The sequence below is a fragment of the Anser cygnoides genome, chromosome 14 (genome assembly GCF_040182565.1).
Source record: "Anser cygnoides isolate HZ-2024a breed goose chromosome 14, Taihu_goose_T2T_genome, whole genome shotgun sequence".
Taxonomy (NCBI): domain Eukaryota; kingdom Metazoa; phylum Chordata; class Aves; order Anseriformes; family Anatidae; genus Anser; species Anser cygnoides.
This window is the reverse complement of record NC_089886.1, coordinates 8,366,793-8,378,316: the sequence shown is the minus strand read 5'-3', so window position 1 is coordinate 8,378,316 and position 11,524 is coordinate 8,366,793.

The following is an 11,524-nucleotide window of genomic DNA, read 5'->3' as shown; positions in this document are numbered from 1 at the left end:
CTTGGCTGCCAGCATTTTAAAATAAACATTTTATTCGTTTCATCATTTCAATATGATCCAATACATTCCTGTTTCTTTTTTTCTTCCCTGGAAGAATGTGGAATGGGATAATAAATACTGTCCTGGAAAAAGGATCTCAGAACATATTTTATACATTATTGTATTAATTGGACAGGGGGTGCTCCGTTATACTACTTAATGCCTCTACAGCTCTCTTCAAATCCTACCTGATCTTCGAAATGCAGGTCATTTTCCAAAGAAGCAGATGCATAAAGAGAAACAGAGCACTTGAGAGAATTTTATACAGAGGGAAATTATAGCGATGGGAATTGGCATTCCTTGGAGTGCATCAGATTTTCCATGGAATGTTCCACTGCTCCCATCGAGGCCCAGTTCCTCCAAACTTGAGCAATCCCATTCCAGTCAATAAAACTACTCACGTGAGTAGAGCTTCCCAGGCTCTTGGTGGACAAAATAGGAGGGCAGTTCTTGTCCTAAAATAAGAGAAAAGCAACTCAGCCTGAGGGCTCGGCTTTGCTGTCTCCCACAGAGTTAAACCTCTCCCTGCCAGCTCCCCCGCGTCCTGAAAATCTGCGGACACACAAATCGCTAGGGCTGCCCGGAGAAAAGCTCTAAGACAAGTTTGTGCGGTGCAAACTCCGTCGTGTGCAGGCCAAGAGGCTGCGCCACTGCAAAGCGCCAGGAAGTAAAACATTTGCTCTTCCAGCACTTAACTGCACTGACAGTTTGATAAAATGGTTCAAGGCATAATGTTCAAACAGAGGAAGAAAAAAAAAATGTAATAATAAAGTTAAATGTAACTGTTTTAAAGTATAATTCTTTGGAGAGCTCAGTTTTATGTTGGGCCGGCATTTGAAGCAGCACTAGTCATTATTAACGGGAAGCACAGATAGAGGAGATTTAAATCACTAAAGTAATAAAATCTGAACGAGGGCTAGCACCTTGAAAGGCTCTTGGAGAGAAGATTGCATACAAATGCAATTAAAACGATGCTTATAAAATACTAAGATGTTAATTGGGTTTAGTCCCAGAAGCCCCAGCAGTACAGTATGTCAGAAGTTAGCTGGTTTGAAGTTTAAAAAGAGTGGTTTAATTTGTACACCTTGTCCTAATTACGAAGCTTTCTGCAGCCTGTGTATCGGCATGGTTTATTGTAGCTTAGAGCTTTGTAAAACAAACACACACCAGTTAATTGGGTTATTGCAATGGAAAATTGGGCTGCAGAACTGAAACCTTCCTTGCTCGTGTTTTTTTACAGCTTGTAATGAACGCTCCAGCAATGTCAGGATAGACTGATTTGTAAGGTGTGCAGTTTACAACTTGGTTATACCGCTGCTCCGAAAAATAGGTGATACAGTGAAAACAAAGACTAGCACGATATAATGTTGCTGAGCTGGTGGGTTGAAGCCCCAGCTGGCTTATTTATATCTTTCAATCCCCCCAAATACTCCAGCAGGTCTGAACTCTGCATTCCCACATTTGAGAAAGGACCATAATAAGCAGGGAGAGAATACCACGGTTGTTCAAGGACCCCGTGGAGGCTGTGAGCACCTGCTGGGGGTCCTGCGAGGTCGTGTGTTTTTTCTCATAATCAGTAAATAAATACTTAGAATAAGAACAGAGTAATACAAAGAAAGGGGCAGGATGGGAGACATTAGTATTCGAGTGCTGCTCAGGACCACTCTCCTTGGAGTTCGTTTGTGCCATTCAGCTGGTATTCATTTCTTTGTGTGAAGGAACACTTCGCAGAAGAAAATCTAGTCTCTCCCCTCCTGTCTTACTTCAGTCCAGACTTCATGGAGCTGGGGCAGAGCACACTCTGGCAAAGTCCCTACCTAGATCCTGAAACCGCCCATACATGCTTTGTTGTTATTTGTTGTGAGCCTGGCACCCTTCACACTTGAACTACAGCAAATCCAAAGGAGCTTTGCTGAGGTCAGTGGATTGATCCTAGTGGAAAGCAGAGGCCAGGAAAGGAGATGATGTCCTGCACATTTCCCAGAAGACTTCTTCCAGGCCCGGGGCAGTGACTGGAACAGAGCTGTGCCCAAAGTTCCTAGCTAAAATGTGTGAATGGTGCAATGGGGATCAAGAAACACTGCACTGAGGTACAAGTCAGGACGTAACAGAGGTAATACAGGGTGTGACTAGTCCTACGGTCAGCAGACTACAGAACATAGGAAGCAATGTCCCTTTGTACACCAGTATCTCATTTGTATGTATGATTTATGCGATTATGGCAAAGTTGGCCAGTTAGGCACTAACAGACTACTTTAATTAGTCTTCGAGTAGCAAATAAGCTGCCAAGAGTGAAGAAAGATCATGCAATCAGAAATGTTAACTTCCAAGGTGGCATGACTAGCATCAGTATCTCATATACCTATACCTACCTGTATCAATATATTATAGTCTAACCTTCGTCAGTCTCGACATACATCAGATAACTAAGAAATGTATAACAGTATGTACCTATGCAGATAAAGCTCTTACTACGTACGGGAAATTGATACCATTTCTGTATTGTTCCCACTGATTATATTTGATGGGAAATGCAGGGTAAGAAAATCAAAGTGATCACTGGTAATTCCAAATATTCGGGGCACCCATACCCACCTGCCCCAGTAAAGCCTGTCACAGAGATAAATGTCACTTCCCTTAAAGGTTTGCAAAGCCATGCATTTTGCAGCCATGAGTAGTTGCCACCCCAATTGCTGCATTTACATGCTACTTAAGATACATCAGGGCATAATCTCACCTCATTGAGTAGGGGATTTACATACATAGTTGCCATTAGCATTTATAGGCAATACGCATATAACTCACAGCCCAACACAGAATGAAAATATAATTATCATAACCATTGCCACCTCGCACAAGGCTTGGGCCATTCTGAGGCATAGGTCTAATTAGCTCTAAGCTGCAGAAGATTTGCGTGTAGTAGTTTCTTTTTGACTTAATGCTCAGTGCTTGGTTTGAATATTCAAATATATTGTTTCCTTTTAAAGTAACTCCTTCCTGGCCCACTCTGTCATGTCAAAAGTCCCCTATCTTAGTGACTTTCTGTAAAGGTTTCCCCAAGAGCATTAAGGTATGTTTTTAGCCTGCTCTGTTGATCTCTCTGTTCTTGCTTCATTGTTTATAAATGCAAAAGACCAATGCTGCACTGGTAACACTTTTATTTTTTATTCACCAGGATTTGCTGGCAGCGAAGTTATGTAACACTAAAAGGAGACTTACGTGCACTATTTCTAGATAAATGCTTTTTCTCTGTGCTGAATTCACTTCAAAAGTTTCTGATCTTTGCAGAAGTGGTAACTCAAGTCTTTATCACATACATCTGCCAGCTTTCCTTGGGTGCAATTGTTAATAACATATTCAGTTCCCTGACTCCTCTTGTACTTCAGGAGCTCACCTAAGCTGGGAACAGTCGCTCTTGGCTTCCTGGGCAGGCAAAGAAGAGCCAGATGCACCACCAGGAGACAATTAAGATTTTAGGTGGATTGAATGAAGCTCAAGAGGGTTTTATTTCTCTTTACTGAGATGAGAAATTTATCCCACCTTATCTTAAGGAACCTGGATGATGTACCTAGAATACCCTTTATGGAGTATTGATTTTAGGATGCTAGATCCATAACAATCTGGAGGTGAAAGGCCACGTCTATAGGAGCACATACCTGAGAATAATTTCTTTTAAAGGATCACTGAGAGACAAGTGCCTGTAAACTTGTTTTTTATAGCAGGCCAAATCTCAAGGTCCTTCTTTAGTTTCACTCTCCTCTACAGAATAAAGGATTTTCCTGGATACAGGATGAATAAGAAACAAGGAGCGAGATCTTCAAGGTTTGGGCCATCCTCTACTAAGAGCCACCACACAACTCTCAGCGGCTGCCTGTATTCACGAGCTCAGCTCAAGTGGGCTGCGCATTATGCAGAGTGTTCCCAATGCCACTTGAACTCTGAAGTGCATCTCCAACCGCGAATACATTCGCCGGCTCAAGAGCCTGCAAACAAGGTAAACTCCTACATTTGATGCAGGGGATCTCTGGTACACCTAAGTATGCATCTTTGCATTGCAGATGAGTTGGTCATATGGAAAGCCCCTGCCAAAAGGGAGATCCCACTCCAGCCTTTATCTATAGCCACATGCCTCTGCCTCTCCCCTCCCTGATGGATCTATTCATCATAAGGTCACTGGGCAGCCCAGGCAGCTGGTTGACTTGCAAAATAAATTAATAGTTTGCTGCAGGAGCAACCACTTGAATTGACTCATCCCATAGAGACGCAATTTCGAGTTCTGATCCAAAGGGGAATTTTTACATGCAGTGGGAATCTGTCTGCTTTTTGGGTGCAGCTCTTCATCAGAGCTGTTCAGTGCAATATATAAAAAAAAAAAAAAAAAAACAAAAAAACCCAACACCCTTAGGTTGTCAGGTCTGGGGTAGAAAAAAAAAGAAAAAAGGAAGAGGGAGATGCTAAGGACAAGATGATCCATGCGTGCGTGTGACATTAATTGTCATACTGATTGAGGGTTTCAAGGGAGATACAAATGGATGAAGAAATGTTAAATTAATAGAATGGTACCAGGAATTAACCAGATATTACAGGGTGGATCCTTATCCCTTCCTTTCCACTGTTTAAGCATTCAGAAAGTCCATCTGTGAAAGACTTCCCACTTGAGAAGCTTTGAGCAAAATACTAAGCGATGTATCTTGCTTATTTATCATTTTGTACCACCAAGTGCAAATACCACTGAATTTTATTTCTACTTCCATGTGAAGTCCTTTTTCAAGAGTTCTTCTCTCAGGGAACTGCAGCAGCTTGAGGGGGATGATGCAGTTACATTGCCTTTCTTTATAGTCACCCTGGGGGGTTGCAAAATATGGGGAAACGGGTTTCAGTCAAGAGAGTAGGAAATGAGGAAAAACGCTGTTATAAGTATATTGTGGTCTACACATTGAACATGATTATTCTGCTAAAAACAAGGAGCCCCAAATAGCAGTTCTCACTATGGAACCCAAGAAAATGAAAGATGCTCCATGATCTCCTGAATTCAGCCCTCCAAGACCCAGCCAAGTCTTTACCCACAGCTTCACCCACTGGCAACCCAACCTGTGCCCTTGTTGAGGAAAATCCTAAGAAATTTATTTTTGTTCATAGCGTCTGTGATGGTGAAGAGCCAAAGACTGAAAGAAAACACATCTGACCAGTGGTATATATCTATATTTTTTTCATTCATAACGTGCAGCAACATTTTGCTTCTTCCATCTCCGTTTTTTGAGACCAAAGTTTCTTTAAGTTTTTGGGTGGAGCCATGTGAAAAGCCACATCAAATCTGAATTTAGAAATGAACCAGCTCCTGCAAGTTTCATCTCTTGGGCATTCAATCATTCAATGAAAAAGAGAGATCTTGCAACAAAAGTAATCTCAGTTATTTCACAAAACTTTCTGCTTTGACCAAAATAAAGTTGACAGTCGGAGGGAATGTGGTAAGAGAGGGTTGAATGGAAAATTTTCGGCTAGCAGTTCCCTGAGCTGCTCCCTCTGATACACACGTTGAGGATTTGGAAGCTGAAACCTTCCATGAAGTCACTGGGCTGTATTTCTGCTGAGGTTGCCTTCTGAAAAAGGGCACCTCTGGCCACCATCCAGTCCTGCTCCTCTCCAGTTTGATTATCACCCTCAGGCCTGGTATCTGGCATACAAGAGGCACGCTCCCAGGTCCAGGACCGATCTCTGGAGGGAAAGGAAACAAGTCACCATCTCCCTTTCCTTCCTGGGAGTCTTGGCGGACTCCATTGCATCAGCGATGTAACTCGCAAATGTGAACTCATCGAAAAATCCCCCCGCAGTGGCACCAGTGCCATTTCAATCAACATCTGACTCCTTCAGAAAGGCATCGCGAGCCTGCTTTGTTCCACTTGCTGCTCTGGAAGAAGGAGATAAGTGACACGCTCCAACTTGCCGAGGGCTTTGGGAAAGTCATCTTGCTGGGGGAACTGTAGGAGAAGTCTCCCTGGGAATAGCGGCTCATATTTAACCTCCCCTAGATCATGTCAATGAGAGTCTGGAGAGAACAGGTCTTTCATTTTTCTTCCTCAGTAAGCTACCATATGTACCTCATCCCCCACTTAAGCAATGAGATTGATGGCTAAATTGCTTAACCCCTGTGTTTTTAATTAATTAGGTCTACTTCATAGAAGGTTTAATACAGTAGTTTAATTTAGACTTTGCTCAGTGCATGATATAAAATCCAGATTTATTACTATTTTTTATCAATTTTTATTTTTATATGACTCAGTCACTCATATAAAAAGACTACTGTATGTTATAGACTTTAAAAAGTGATTCCCTGTAGGTATTGTAAAGTATAGGGTCTATTATATGACAGTAGTGTGTTTATTGCTAAGTTTTGATGCATTGTTCAGGAATCCATTGAAAGATGGCGTATAGAAAGGATATTTTATCCTGTGAAATAGTACGGTAAAGTACCTGTTCTTTTTAAATATCATCTTACAGTGCTTTTACATAACACTGAAGTGTATGAGATAACCACTGCTTTAAGAAACTCAATACCCACAAGAAAATTACTTTGAATCTTTAAGGAATAAAAAAGGCACAACAATTTGTTGACAGCTCTTTTGTAAAAGACCTGCAGAGCTGTAATCTGGCGAAATCCACTGCTACTCTTGGTTAATGAGCAATTTGTTAGTTAACAGATGTTGTTATAACATGAGAGGTATCTGGTTTATAACAGCAATACTTAATCACAGGGTGGGGTGGCAGAATCATTTATAAGAGTCGATGGAGTGGCATAGTGGCAACAGTAAGTGCTGCCATGTGGGAGCACAAGGTGAAGGGGTCACATATCTATTCTGGTGCTTGTGCTTGTGCTCTGACTTGGGTGATCCTGGTTGCATTCTGCAAAATTCCGGCAAAAATTCTGACTTTAGAAGAATCAGATATATTCTGTTGTGTAAATCAGGTCTCATGTACATAAAAAGTAAAAGAGATCTTGAGGTGACCCAGGAATGGAGGTTACAGAAGTACCTCACCTAGACGACAAAGCTCTGGACCAGGTTTAACTCCCACTGTTTCAGCTATGAAAGCTATTTCAAAGTGAGCACCCAAAATCTATATTCCCTTCCTTGAATTTTGGCCCAATGAGCCCAGGCAGTTTGTTTTTTTTCTGAGGATAATACACCAGGATATTGCTTTACCATATTTTTTTTTTCCAGAGTGCTAAACAAGTACAAGGGCATTTATGTCTCTAAGTAGGGAAAAAATAGGGAAATAGAGGAGAATGAAGACACCAAGGAGCTCACACAATGCCCCTCCTGTCCAGCTGTAATCATGTCTACCAAAAACATGGTAAGATGAAGTCTCTCAGGGCATGCCACAAGCAAAACCGAGTAAATTAAAACAATACAACAAACAAGCATGTTATAAATATCAAGTTGACTTTCCAGATGAAGATTTAGGGGCAGAAATTTTGAGATTTTTTTAGGTTAATTATAAACCCTTCAAGGTGTATACCCATTCCAAAACATAGGTAGTGATCATATTTCATGGAAAAATAATGTCTTGACATTTTACCTGTAAATCCAGATATAAAATACTACCTAGGAAAAACCTAGGAAAGGAAAATATGGCATTTCATGTCACCACGTTTGACATCATGAAAGTAGCAAATACTCGAGAAGAGAGGATTCAGCCCCCCTTGCTGCCCTTTACTTCCACTTCGCCAGACATTTCCTCCTTTCTGTAAGAATTATTCGTCTCACCTGAGCAAACCTGCAGCCAGATAACCTTCATCCTCGAGTCAGTCCTCTCAGCCACTGCACAGGCTACAAGCAGTGGCAGCTCAACGCGAGTTATTGATAAGCTGAAGATGTCACAGCCCCTGGTATTACCAGCAAACCACCTAGCAGCATGTCAACAGCAGCTGCACAAGAGCCAAAGAGGACCTGGAGAGCAGCATTTGCTCAGTGCAACCGTCCTAGATTCCTTAACGGAAGACATCGTAGCTTCCCAATGGTCCAGCCTTCCACCAAAAGCAGTGCATATTAAAGATGGGAAGGAGCTCCCAATCTTCAGGTAAACAGCCCAGAAATATCCCGTCTGTAAAGCAAGAGGAGTGGGGACAAAAGTGAGGGGTTGTTTCCAACTCTTTCCTAGGTAGTGTCAGCTCAAAGCAGGAGTCCATAGTATTTCTCATGCAAATGCATGCAGGGCAGTTGACAATAAAGGCACAATCAATAACACGTAGTTAAAAAAAAAAAAAAAAAAAAAGAAAAGCTCTATTAGAAGAAGGAACAAGTGCAGGTTAAAAGGTAAGCTTGCAGTGTAGATTCAAATCAACGTATTGACTCAGCTTTACAGATCCCCAGCCCAAAATGAATTCCACACAATAACTAAGCAGTTGCCTTCCAAAGGTGTTAAGCCTATTTGTGTTTTGTTTGTTTTGGAACGGCCAATAAAACAGCTTTAGATGATGTCAAATAGTGCTTAGGCCCATACAGAGACAGCTGCTCAGATAAATACTCAAACCCTAAACCATGTTCTGTTTTATAAGTCATCAAAAGCTCTTTGAAAATCCACTTGATACGTGGCTGGGAGCTAATGCGACTTCCTCACACCTGCCAAACCACTCAGGGCAGGTCAGAAAAAGGCACTAAGTTTGCTCACCAGTTTGAGCTTCTGCTATTATTTTCTTCTACCAAAATTATAGACCCTTATATCTTTCTGAATAGTAGTTTCTGTATGACACCGGGGTCCCTGAGATCAGACACTGCCACTACTTCTTAGAGCATAAAAGTGGTAGATAATCATAAGCACGTACAAGGGCTGAGGACAACCTAACCTGCCTGAAGGCGCTTCCCAACATTTTATTCAAGACAACTGCTGTAGCCAGGCAAGTCCTTCAGACTGTTCTTTCTCTACATTTTATTCTTTTCTCTGTTGTTTCCTTTGACTTGTAATTAAAACCCCTCAGACTTAAATTTTGCCTTTAGCTTTTTATTTTACTCAGATAAATGTATAGTGCACTTTTACTATAATACAGGAAAAGCACCATAGAGGCCCTGTAGAGAGAATCATTTGGGTGTCTGTGGGATGAGAGATGGCTCCAGTCCTAATCCCTGTTACACTGGTATTAGTTAGGAGTCATTCCATAAAAGCCAAGGAAATCTTCAGAGCTAAGACCTGAAGGTGCTTTGTGGTCTCACATTCAGCCCCAGTGACCATATGCAAAACGGAGTGGTTAAGAAACTTCAACTAACTCTGTATGCCAAACAAAACACAGGAGGTGCTTTAGGGCATAACACCATGCACTTTTTAAATCCTGAGCCCCCATTTAAAACTAGTCTCTAGCAAAAATAGTGAGAGGGGCATGTCCCAGTCTCCCATCTATCTCTGCTGTGAATCAGAAAAAAAGGGAGGTAGGGCAAGGAGCAGCTTGCTGGATGGGTGTTGTGTTTTAGACAGCCAGACAGAGCTCAGCAAGAGTTATGCACCAGGTCTGGCAGTATTCTTCTGGGCACAGAAGGGAAGAGAGTTTGAGAAGAAATATCTTCTGCAAATGCTTGACTCCAACACCCCAGCCTTAGCCCTTCTTGAGAAGGCAAAGCTACCATTCTGAGCATGACATACACAATTTTAATCCTAGAGTGCTCCATGTTACAGGTTAGGAGAGATGGTTGGTTAATGGAACTTTCTACAGATTCACATCTCTACCTTCACCGCGGGTGGCTTGAACAAATGCTTAAAAAAAAAAAAAAAAAGGCGACAGAGAGGAAAAAATAAAAAGACCAGCATATCCTTTGTCCAAAGTGGTCTCTGTGCTATGACTTATCCAAAGTGTGGATCAGAACTGGTAGGATTCCTCAGAGTTACCGAAAACCAACACAGTCACTTCCTTCTGAAATGTTGATGAGCAGTTGAAACTTTCAGAGAAGGTGAAAATTAAGGCAGATTGTTTGATGGCAATAATGGTTTCTTCAATGCAACATGATCATTTTCTTTTTATAAAGAGGACAGAAGGGATAACATGGCCAACACCAATCAAACCATTTACAATGGCCAAAAGAGATGGAGCTGAGGCCTTCAAGTACTACAAAGAAGCCAAGTAGGGTAAGGAGAAAGATGACAAGAAGTTGGATACAAGTGCAAAATTATTTCCTTTCCATTCAACATAATAATAGACCTACAGCTGACCTTGAAACTTCCAAAAGGTGCCCTTGTATTGAGGCCTGGAAACAGTAGAAACAGCAGAGGGCTTCTGATCTCTAGGAACTTCACTCACTCACTGAACTTTTGAGCTGTCATTTCCAATAAACTTGGCTGCAGATGAACCAGAACTTTTTTTTTTTTTAAAGGAAAACTATTCATAGTTTGAAAAAAGAATTGCGGGGATTTTTTCCCTTTGTCGTTCCATTTGACGTCCAAAAAAACTACAATATCCTTGTGGAGTAGAAAGTGAAATAGATGGAAGAGGAAAAGTGGTAAGAATAATGTTACAATGAAACCACAAGCAATAGAAGAGGAAATGTTAAAGACCCCAAACCCAAAGAGAAAAATCAAGCTAGGAGCACGTCTTTAAAGCAAGTGAGACCCAAATGTGCTTAGGGAAATTAAGCGATTCCCTATACGAGCTACTTTCTCATTTTAAAATGGGTTGGTAATGATTAGCAACCAACATATTAAATGAATATCTCTTTCTACTATCAAAAGTTTTAACTCATCTATACCAGACTTGACTCCTAAGCCCAAGCAGTTCAGCAAGGTGACCTGAGATGACAGCAGAGGATGACATACTATTGACTACAGTGAAGAAGTAGGAGGAACAATTGTGCCTATCAATTATTGAACAGAGAGAAAGGAAGGACTCAGCGAATAACTAATACATGGAAGCCTCCATGTCTGTGCTCTGTGCAGGCTTTGGTACGCCAGATTTATAAGAAAATGCAGTATTATTATAGATAAAATTTAGGGGTAACATGATCAAATGGTTTCTCGTTAATTAAAGTCATTAAAAACTTTCAATCTGGTGCAAAGCAATGTAATCTTTGAAATACTAGGTAAATATTCCCCACATCGTCCTGAACAGGGACCCTGAAGTTGGGTATTGAAAACCTCCACAAAATACCTGGTGGCACTACTGAAGTAGCCAGTTAAGAAAATCTCAGCTGATGAATGGGAAGAGAAACAGTACAGCAATAAATTCCTATGTCTACCCTCCAGTCAATAGATTTCTCTTGTTCTATATTCAAGCTGTTTTTCACCTTGTACAGAGAATCAATGCAAAATTTAGGCTACTTTTAAATTTGCATATACCAAGGCTTTCCAAAGCTTCCTGAATATTTCCCAAGCATTCTCATGACTTCTGTACATGTTTTTTCATTTCCTAGCAGAGAAGGATTGCAAGTTTTAACTTGTTCCTATCCTGCTCCCACTTCCTGTCATTCTGTGCCTGCTTTGCATCTTGTATATTGACCTTTCTGATGTA